The following is an 11807-nucleotide window of genomic DNA, read 5'->3' on the forward strand; positions in this document are numbered from 1 at the left end:
GGGGGGGGAGTGGGGCTAGGATTTCAGGACCCGGATTTGGACGGGGAGATGCATATTTATAGGTAGATGGAGATATGAGTGTCGAAATGAGGTGCGGTTTTCGCCCACAAGATCGTGATCCGATGACGGAGAACATGGAGGTGGTTTAGATGGATTATTGGACTGTTTTGGAGGGGGTGTTGGTCTGCAACACAGAGAGGCTTTTACGGTTACTCGGTTAACCGTTGGATCATCAAACGGCCTCCAAATGGAACGAAATTTGACAGGCGGTTTTGCCGGTGGTGTACCAAGGCCAATTGACAAATCTCAACCCATTTCGAGAACGTTTTTCTCCCACTCATGAAAAGAGGCAAAAGGGGTGCGCCGGGTGCATGTGGGAGTGTCGAATTGCAAAACGGACAACGGGGAAAATGCTCGGATGCATGAGACGAATACGAATGCAAATGCGATGCACATGATGACATGATATGAAATGCATGACATGAGCAAAATACAAAACGAAAGACAAAACCAAAACACGAAGGGAATGTCATAAGATAAAGCCAAAAATGGCAAAAGTCAGAGTTACAAATATGGAAAGTTACATCCGGGGTGTTACACATAGGCACACATACATGATAACCACACATAATAGTTTGAACATACTACTTTGAACAAGCGACAATCATAATAACTGCACATTGGTATGATCTGAGGCAAAGGCATTGATACATTACAGTTCTGGGATCATGACAAACCCTCAGTTAATGCCACCGCTCATCCAGGATACTATTTAACATTGGCAGGGATATGAGGCTTGTGCCTTTGTTAACTGGCTAGATGAAGAATGGCATGGCAGGGCTCGGAGTGTTATCACCAAGCTCGCAGAAGATAACGTAAAGCTGAAGAAGAAACTAGATGATCTAGAATGTACAATCAGTACGATGAAGCAAGAAAGAATCAATCATAGGCAACAGATGAAAGCAAGAGATAAGATGGAACTAGCATGTGTAGTTGTGGTTGTCGCATTAGCCATGTTCTATGCGCTGTTTGCAATGATGATTAGGGGTTTTGTTTGACAGTATTGCTAAAGCACATCTAGATGTGCTCTAAGTAATGCACATCCAGGTCCTATGCCATTGATGTTACACGAAGATTCATGCAGATATTTTTCTTTGTCTTTTTTTCTTTTCCTTTCTAGTTTGATTATTACTGGCTTTATCAATAAGAAGAGCTCAATGTATTGCTTGCCAACTGTCCTACTCCGTTCGTACCGGTACCGGTGCATAATCCCAAAACTCGTTCCTTGTTTTTGTCCTGAAAAAGGAAACCAGCCAAATAGCCAATAGGAGTCCTGCACAACCCCGGGAATTTGGAGCGACTGGGTACAAGTAATTGCGGTTGATTATATCAGTGGTTAGATAATACATCAACCCCCGCTTCAATTGGCAGTTCCTCTTCCCTGCATACCTCGCTTAAGTGTCCACCATCTACATCGTCCCCGGCAGGACGCACTACACACCGGCACACACTCTGCAGTTATGTCGAGCGATAGCGAGGATGACAGTTCGGCCAACAGTCTGGCGCCCGATGATAGGTCAACATCGGAATCATCCCGCTCGTCTTCCATGAGTCCGTCATCGAGCCGAGACCTTGATTATATCCGGTTCATGGAAGGGACGCCGCCTCCGGAGTCGTCAAACTACAACCAGATGGACGAGGAGCCGTCGGAGGACGAAGAATAGGACGACTGTCGGTGTCAAAACCGGCGGATCTCGGGTAGGGGGTCCCGAACTGTGCGTCTAAGGCGGATGGTAATAGGAGGCAGGGGACACGATGTTTTACCCAGGTTTGGGCCCTCTTGATGGAGGTAAAACCCTACGTCCTGCTTGATTTATTCTTGATGATACGAGTATTACAAGAGTTGATCTACCACGAGACCGGAAAGGCTAAACCCTAGAAGCTAGCCTATGGTATGATTGTATGTTGTCCTACGGACTAAAACCCTCCGGTTTATATAGACACCGGAGGGGGCTAGGGTCACACAAGGTCGGTTACAAAGGAGGAGATATCCATATCCGTATTGCCTAGCTTGCCTTCCACGCCAAGTAGAGTCCCATCCGGACATGGGACGAAGTCTTCAATCTTGTATCTTCATAGTCCAACAGTCCGGCCAAAGGATATAGTCAGGCTGTCCGGAGACCCCCTAATCCCGGACTCCCTCAGTATCCCCTGAACCAGGCTTCAATGACGATGAGTCCGACGCGCAGTGTTGTCTTCGGCATTGCAAAGCGGGTTCCTCCTCCGGATATACCACAAAAGACTTTGATTAAAAGGACAGTGTCCGACCCTGCAAAATAAGTTCCACATTCCACCGTAGAGAGAATAATATTTCCATGAATCCAATCTGCTGACATGCTTTGGCAACATGACATCATGCCATGGCTCGATGATTATTCGAACCATTTTTCTTTAACCAGCCCCGCACATAACGCGAGGCAGTTCCTTGACACGTCTTGTCAAAGCAGAGATAGTGTCCCCCTTATTATGGGATTCCCATCAATATGGGCGTGGGTAAGCCAACCGTGCCATCAATTACGGCGCTTGGGGGATAAGCAAGTTTTACCAGGCTAGTGGGGGCGCATAGCTTTGTCCTCCCTTATAAAGGGATAAGGTTTAACCTTTTTCTACCCACGCCTTCTTCCTCCTTGCTCATCCATTCTCGTGGACTCGAGATCCAACGCCCAAGTCCACATCTTTCTCCTCAACCTTCTCCAAACATGTCTGGAGCAGGAGGCAAGTGGATGGCTTCCTCCGTTACGGAGGGACACATCAAAAAGCTGCGCGGAGCCGGATAGTTAGCCGCGAGTATCGCGCATCGGCTGCCCGCTGTGGGGCAGATCGTCCCCACCCCGAAACCTCATGAGAGGTTAGTTTTCCTCCACCACTTCCTCCGCGGACTGGGGTTTCCCCTTCATCCATTCGTCCGCGGTCTCATGTTCTGCTATGGGCTCGACTTTCATGATCTGGCCCCAAACTTCATCCTCAACATTTCGGCGTTCATCGTCGTCTGTGAGGCTTTCCTCCGCATCCGCCCCCACTTCGGTCTGTGGCTGAAGACATTCAATATCAAGCCGAAGGTGGTGGGCGGCCAACAAGCGGAATGCGGCGGAGCCATGGTGGGAAAGATGCCCAATGTTATATGGCTTGAGGGCTGGCAATCGGCCTGGTTCTACATCACCGAGCCGTGCGACACCAACTGGGCGGCGACCCCCAAGTTTCGATCCGGATTACCTACGCGGCTCACCTCCTGGAAAGAGAAGGGCCTGTCCTAGGGTTCATCGGTGGAGCTGGACGGACTCCAGAAATGTATCTGGAACATGGCAAGCAAGAAGCTCAAGCTTGTCAACATAGTCCAGGTCATGCTCGTCCGCCGGAGCCTCCCGTGTCAACAACGGGATTTCAATTTATGGGAGTTCAAACCGGCCCGGCACCAGACTCTAAGCGAGCTCTTTGACACGATGCACAAAGACTTCTGGAGGGTGCTGTTCAAGGGCGCCAAGGTCCCTCCTTCTCTTACCGAGGACCGCGGGCTAAGCGCGAAGCGCCTAGCGCATTCGGTGAGTTCTATACATCCGGTAGAACCATGTGCGGGGTCTGAGTTCCATGCCTTTGACAGGACTGGGTGGAGACGTTAGGGCATATTAACTGTCCGGCCCCTCTGCCCGAAGACACTGCGGACGCTCTCCTAACGGAGATGCTGACTCCGGCTCCTTACAAGGTGCCGGAGAAGTCTAACAAGGCCAGGGGAACCCGAAAGAGTTCCCGGCGCCAGGTGGTATCGGACTCATCGTCCGATGACTCCGCGACGCACTCCTCCCCCGAAGACGAGGAGGAAGATGAAGATGCTCCCCCTCCAGTCGGGGGAGAAAAGAAAAGGAAGGCCGCCCCAACCAGGGGGGCCGAAGGGTCCAAGAAGGGAAGGACTCTCCTTCTGGACTACTCCACCGCCGCCGCCGAAGGCGAAGACGAGTGGCTGCTCAGGGCCAAGCCCCCGGCGAAGTCATAAGTATTCAGATACCAGAGTAACTCATAGCATGCCTTTGTCACACTACTTCTCCTACCACCGAATTATGGTTATGCAGACCGCCCCGAGCCCGTATCGACGTATCCTCATCGGACGGCTCCCAAGACTCGTCGGATATGGATAGCGATCCACTTCCGACCGCCACCTCCTCTTGCCCTACGGACAACACTGAGGTATTGTCCCAAGAGGCACCGGGTCAAGGGGAGACAGTCCCGGAGGCGCCTCAAGGCGACCTTCCGGACTACAAGAGCAGAGGGAGCAAGGCTCCCGAGGGCTCCGAGTTCGGCCCTCAGTCGAACATCGCACCGGAACCTCTAGTGGTTCCGGACTCGGGCAAGCGGCCTTCTTCCAAAAGGGGCAAAACGCCTGTGCCGGTGACCCCCGTCCATCCGGAGGCACCGGACAATCTGCTGGGAGCGCTTCGCAGCGCTTCCATCGATGAAGAGCACCGCACTATTATGAGTGCGGTGGTCCAGAAGGTTCACTCCGCCAAGAGCGGACTGACTGAAGCCTGTGCCAGCCTTCTAACAGGCTTTGAGGTAAGTATTTGAAACATAGGGAAAATGTTACCGCATAGACAGTAGCCCATGATGCTCTGTTTGGTGTTCAAAAAGAAAAGCCGAATAGAGGATCAACTAATATCTGCAGAAGTCTAATATAAGTATGTCTATATGCGTATGCAGGCTTCACTGCTGACCTCTGCCGCATTGACTGCGGAGGTCGCCCTACTGAAGCAGGACCTCGAAGGGTCCAAGAAAGAGCTCGGCCTTGCTAAGAGGCAGCTCGAGGAGAACAAAGGTAAGTAGTACCTAGTCTATGGATATATATAAAAAGAATGCGATTCCAAAATGATAGGATCATCATAAATTTTCCAGGGGCGACGACCGAGGTGGCGACCCTGAAGCAAGCGCTATCCGAGGCCAAAAACAAAGCAGCCAAGGAGCGCACTCAGCAGGAAAGGCAGGAGGCACGGGTGGGCGAGGTGCAACAAGAGCTCCACGCGCTCGTTATGAAGCACGAGGCGTTGGAGCTTGACTTGAAGACGCGAGAGTCTGAGCTTGTCGTGGCCCTTGAGAGTGCAAAGAGTGCCAAGGCAGAAGCCCAAAAGGCCCTCCAGGAGATTGATGCGATGAAGAAGATAGCGGCGGGTAAGGCATTCAATATGCAAAGCAAGCATGTGAAAATAAATTACTTGTTACTTACCCAAGTCCGGAGCTCTCCAGGAGCATTCGTAGATTTGCCCTGCTGCATGTCGGATGCCGCACAGTTTTACCAGGCCGAGGAGGGAAACTCAACGGAGAAGCTGTTCTAGTCTTATTATACTGGGACCGAACACTCGATGCCTCTGAGCGACCAGCTGAAGCAACTGGTCGAGCTGCACAAGGCGGCCGAACAGGCCTTGAAGGGCTTTATAGTCCAGATGTGGCCTGGCGACGCCCTTCCCAACAGCTACTTTGGCCTGGTGAGGCGGCTTGTGGATGCCTGCCCATGGTTGGAAGTCATCAAGCGGTCCGTCTGCATCAAAGGTGCACGCCGGGCTTTCGCCCGTGCGAAGGTGCATTGGGCTAAGATGGACGCCGTGAAGCTGGTGAAGGACGGGCCGCCGGCGGGCAAGGAGCATCGCAACCCTGAGATGTACTATGAGGGTTTCCTGAAGGGTGCCCGTCTCATAGCGGACGAGTGTACAAAAGTTGTAATATTTGAGTAAACTTGCTCATGTAATCCTGAAGGGACGCTTGTTTGAATTTAAAATATTGCCTTCTGTTCGGCTGTTTATCAAGTCTGAGAGATGGCTAGTCGTCAGCTTCTGCCCCCATGCCACGAGTGCTAGGGTGTTCGGGATAAACCTGAGCACTCTTGTTCCCATTTTTGGGTCCTTCGAGGGAGGTTCTCAGCACAACGAATAAGGCAATCAGACTATAATGCGTTATCACTCTCACTTAGCCATAGAATTCTATAATTTTAAATTTCGGCGAAGCCCCTAGTGTTCGGAAGGCCGAATTCGGGGCGCTATACACGCCTTAAGCCGGACAGGGCCGACTTCTCGCTCTAAGCGGCATAAGTCTTTAGGGACTTGAAACCTCTCGAACAGTGACCAGTCTCTCGCCTTATCATGACAGTCAGTTTTAGCTTTCTCTACTGAGGTGCTTAGCCCAGCAGAACCGGGGCACAATCGCAGTAGTTCTCCCAATGCTACCTTAGCCGATATAGCGGAACGTAAGGTACCAAAACATGGGAGCCGGGCAAACCCAACTATTTACCCAAGACATGATTCGGAGCTGATGCATATAATGCTATAAGTTCGGGGTGCTGCACTGTCAAAAGTGTTCGGACCTCTCACGCCGTATTATGGGGTATGCTTAAGCTCCTAGCGTATTGGCCGTACCAGAGTGTACGGGTGCTAGATTTCATGAATGAACATATATATATATATATATATAAATGAGGAATGCAATAATAGTCTTAATGCTATGCATTGCTTATTCAAAAAGGTGTGTTAAAGCAGAATGATACAAGTAGTGCGATAAGTAAAAAGTAGGACTGTTTGACATGTCCCTTCCAAGGGCAAGCTGAGGAATAATATTAAAGCAAATATTTCACTCGTTATCGTAATCCACCTGGGAGTTCCGTGGTGTGACGTAGCTTTCTGCCTCCTTGGTTGCTGCATCATGTGTTTGGCAATCATGCTGCCGGACAAGGTTTCCAGAGATTAAAGTCCTGAAAGAGAAAAATAACAAAGCGGGAAGCCCCTAGTGCGGTTAAGCCGCGTCTTGGAGCGTGCCGTAGTCGTGCCCCCTCCCTACCTGTGCCCATGGTATTTTTAATGCGTAATTATGTATGCGTGGCGCGGATTTCTCCATTTGGCTTGGGCCGGAGTGGGGGCCGCATTGCTATGCGAGCTCGGAATGTGCCAGGCGGTCCTGTTGCCGATTACCCCGGGCGCGCTTGAAGGTGTTCGGGTCCTTAATCGCCAAACTAGTGGATTTCCTTAAGAGGCTGCCTTGCGCTTCTGCTGCGAGGGCCGCGGTATGCTCCTCCGTTTGGAGAGAGCGCTCTGTGTTTCCGTTAACTGTAATGACCCCCCGAGGTCCTGGCATCTTGAGCTTGAGGTATGCATAATGCGGTACCGCATTGAATCTCACAAAATGCGGTTCGCCCGAGCAGTGCATGATAGGCACTGCGGAACGGGATTATATCGAAGATTAGCTCTTTGCTTCGGAAGTTATCCGGAGATCCGAAGACCACTTCTAGTGTGATTGAGCCTGTGCAATGGGCTTCTACACATGGTATGACGCCTTTAAAGGTCGTTTTTGTGGGTTTGATCCTTGAGGAGTCTATACCCATTTTGCGGATTGTGTCCTGATAAAGCAGGTTCAGGCTGCTGCCGCCATCCATAAGGATTCGAGTGAGGTGAAATCCATCAATGATTGGGTCTAGGACCAGTACGGCGAATCCGCCATGACGGATACTAGTGGGATGGTCCCTGCGATCGAAGGTGATCGGACAGGAGGACCATGGGTTGAACTTTGGGGCGACTGGCTCCAACGCATATACGTCCCTGAGCGCACGCTTCCGCTCCCTCTTGGGGATGTGCGTTGCATATATCATGTTCACCGTCCGCACTTGTGGGGGGAACCTTTTCTGTCCTTCGGTGTTCGGCTGCCAGGGCTCCTCCTTGTCGTCGCTATGTGACCCCTTATCTTTATTTTCGGCATTTAACTTGCCGGCCTGCTTGAAAACCCAACAATCCCTGTTGGTGTGGTTGGCCGGCTTGTCGGGGGTGCCGTGTATTTGACACGAGCGATCGAGTATGTGGTCCAAACTGGATGGGCCCAGAGTGCTTCTTTTGAATGGCTTTTTCTGCTGACCGGGTTTAGAGCCTTTGAATCCGGCATTAACTGTCGTATCCTCGGTATTGTCGTTGTTAATGCGGCGCTTATGTTTGTTGCGACATGACCTGCCGTTGCCGTACTTGGTATCCGAAGTACCATGGTTCTTTGATATGTTATTGCTGCAAGCCAACCAGCTATCCTCTCCCGCACAAAAGCGGGTCATGAGTGTCGTGAGGGCTGCCATAGATTTCGGCTTTTCTTGGCCAAGGTGCCGGGCGAGCCATTCGTCATGGATGTTGTGCTTAAAAGTTGCTAGGGCCTCTGCATCCGGACAATCGACGATTTGATTTTTCTTTGTTAGGAACCATGTCCAGAATTGCCTGGCCGATTCCTCTGGCTGCTGAATTATATATGTGGCTCAAGTCATCGGCATCTGGTGGTCGCACATAAGTGCCCTGAAAGTTGTCGGGGAATGCGGCTTCCAGATCTTCCCAATAGCCAATGGACTCTGTTGGCAAGCTGTTGAGCCAATGCCGAGCTGGTCCTTTGAGTTTGAGTGGGAGGTATTTAATGGCGTGTAGATCATCACCGCAGGCCATGTGGATATGCAGGAGGAAATCCTCGATCCATACCGCAGGATTTGTTGTGTCATCGTATGATTCTATATTTACGGGTTTGAAACCCTCTGGGATTTGATGATCCATTACTTCGTCTGTGAAGCATAAGAGGTGTGCAGCGCCTCTATACTGGGCTATATCGCGACGCAGCTCAAATGAGTCTTGCCCGCTGTGTTCGGCCCGGCCGGACTTACTTTTACTATATCCGGCATGACGATTATCGCCTCGCATAGTGGCGCGCCCTCATGATCCGTAGATCGATCTTGCATGTTTTGCTTTGTCCTCCAATATGTCTCGCATGTCTGGCGTATTTCCCCATGCCTTTTTATTTGAATGGCGTTGGGGTGCGGGCTGAGTTTTTGGCTGGAATGCCTCTCTGTCGCGGCCGCTAGGTGGCCGATCAGCCGCATCATATGCCAGGGATGTAGGTTTTCGTGCTTCCTCCTCCAGTTGGGGTAGCAACCTGCATTTTGGGTAACTCTTGGAGGGGCGTTCAAGTTTATATTCCTCGGTCGCAAGGACTTCAGTCCATCTGTCAGCTAGCAAATCTTGATCAGCTTGAAGCTGCTGCTGCTTTTTCTTAAGGCTATTTGCCGTGGCTATAAGTCGACGCTTGAAGCGCTCTTGTTCGACAGGATCCTCTGGCACGACTAATTCGTCATCGTCAAGGCTTGCCTCGTCTTCGGAGGGAGGCGTGTAATTATCATCCTCCGCCTCTCCATCTGCCGCTCTCTCAGGAGGGATGGCTTCTCCATCCTCCTGCTCTAAATCTTGCTGGAGGGGATTGTTGCCGTCTTCGGCACTGTCCGGAGTGTTATTATCTCCTGTGCCGGTATCACCACTTTTGCCTTGGCGGGACTTAGAGCGGCGCCGCTGACGTCGGTGCTTGGGTTGCTTCTTGGAGGGGTCATCCTCCGTTGTCTCGTCACCATTGCCTTCTTTGGGTGTGTCCACCATGTATATATCGTATGATGAGGTGGCTGTCCAGTGCCCTGCGGGCAGTGATTCCTCTTCGTCTCTTGCATCGTCATCCATACCGTCGATGTCTTCGGAGTCGAAGTCGAGCATGTCGGTTAAGTCATCGACAGTGGCTACTAAGTGGGTGGTGGGTGGCGGCGAATTTCTTCGTCATCCGCATCCCAATCATGCCGGACATAGTTCGGCCAGGATCCTCCTGACAAGGAGAGAGACCTTAATGAGTTCAGTATGTCGCCGAATGGCGAGTGCTGAAAAATATCCGCGGAAGTAAACTCCATGATCGGTGCCCAATCCGATTCGATAGGAACGGGCGCAGGCGGTTCGGAGTCCGTGGCCGGAGAAGGATCCGGCAGTTTGACAACACGGCTCTCGTGCAGGGTAAGGTTGATATTCAGCTCGATTGCCGCTGAGGATACGGCCTCCGTGACGGGGTCTATCCACCCGTCCATGGATGGCGCAACTGACTCCGAATTGAGACTCGGAGCGGCTGCCAGTGCGGTCTCCTGAATACGGTCCGATGGCAGAGCTAAATCGTACTCATCGTGACCGTGTGGTGCACAAGGCAAGGGCTCGAATTCGTCGAAGATCAAGTCTCCGCGGACATTGGCCGTGTAATTTAAGCTTCCAAACCTGACCTGGTGGCCAGGGGCGTAACTTTTGATCTGCTCCAGATGGCCAAGCGAGTTGGCCCGCAGTGCGAAGCCGCCGAACACAAAGATCTGTCCGGGGAGAAAAGTCTCACCCAGGACTGCATCGCTATCTATGATAGTCGGAGCCATCAAGCCTAACAGCGACGACACAGAGGAAATCTCAATGAAAGCACCAATGTCGGTGTCAAAACCAGCAGATCTCGGGTAGGGGGTCCCGAACTTTGCGTCTAAGGTGGATGGTAACAGGAGACAGGGGACACGATGTTTTACCCAGGTTCGGGCCCTCTTGATGGAGGTAAAACCCTACGTCCTGCTTGATTTATTCTTGATGATACGAGTATTACAAGAGTTGATCTACCACGAGATCAGAAAGGCTAAACCTTAGAAGCTAGCCTATGGTATGATTATATGTTGTCCTACAGACTAAAACCCTCCGGTTTATATAGACACCGGAGGGGGCTAGGGTTACACAAGGTCGGTTACAAAGGAGGAGATATCCATATCCGTATTTCCTAGCTTGCCTTCCACGCCAAGTAGAGTCCCATCCGGACACGGGACGAAGTCTTCAATCTTGTATCTTCATAGTCCAACAGTCCGGTCAAAGGATATAGTCCGGCTGTCCGGAGACCCCCTAATCCCGGACTCCCTCAACGACGATGATGATGAGGAGGAATGGTCGAACGAAGAGGAGGAGGACGACGACATCAATGACGATGACGACGACGGCGACGATGAAAAGACAACGGTCAGTGGCAAGAAGCGTCCTCGCCAAGATGATGTCACGGGGCCATCCAACAAGAACAACATTAGAAGAAGGACTAAATTAAAAGACTGTATATATCTTTGTTTATCTTGTCAATCTCATCGCAGACGGTTAGTAATATGTATTCGACAGAGATCTTCTACATTATCGCCAACAGGTTGGTTCCTTGAACTTTGTGCCCTGACGAGCACATAATTCACAAAAAAAGACCGTATGGGCTGTCTATAATGATCACACAAAATTCTGATTACCGACCTGTTTGTCGGGTATCACACACATCTTGTTACACCGAATCGTTTGTGTTCACCTCACTCATCGAAAATGGTTCATCGGAGTGAACTGTATGCCGTATATCGCACACACCTTTATCTGGCTGCCCGTTTTTGTTGTTCTGTCTCATCGCAAACAGTTCGTGCAGATCAACCGCATGCCCCTCATCACACATGCAACTATAATCTAAACCGTGTTTGATGTATCATTCCTCGCGAACGTTTTGCATCATTTCTGACAGTTTTCATACAACACCGTTTGCGATTATTGCTTCGCACATAGTTTCTCGAAGGGTCTCTGATCGTAGTGCCGCGTTAGCAGCATCCCACAGTAGTGATTGGTGACCTTAATTGAATGTGGGCTCTTTAAAACTAAGGAACATAATGTTATAGAAGATGAGGAACATACCACTTCAAACACGTATACACACCACATTTACAAACATACTCAGATGCATGCATAGGCACACATACATGATAACCACACATACATGATAACCACACATAATAGTTTGAACATACCACTTTGAACAAGCAACAATCATAGTAACTGCACATTGCTATAATCTGAGGCAAATGCATTGATACATTACATTTTTGGGATCATGACAAACCCTTCATCATGCTTGGG

This window comes from Triticum dicoccoides, chromosome 7A (assembly GCF_002162155.2).
Source record: "Triticum dicoccoides isolate Atlit2015 ecotype Zavitan chromosome 7A, WEW_v2.0, whole genome shotgun sequence".
Taxonomy (NCBI): Eukaryota; Viridiplantae; Streptophyta; class Magnoliopsida; order Poales; family Poaceae; genus Triticum; species Triticum dicoccoides.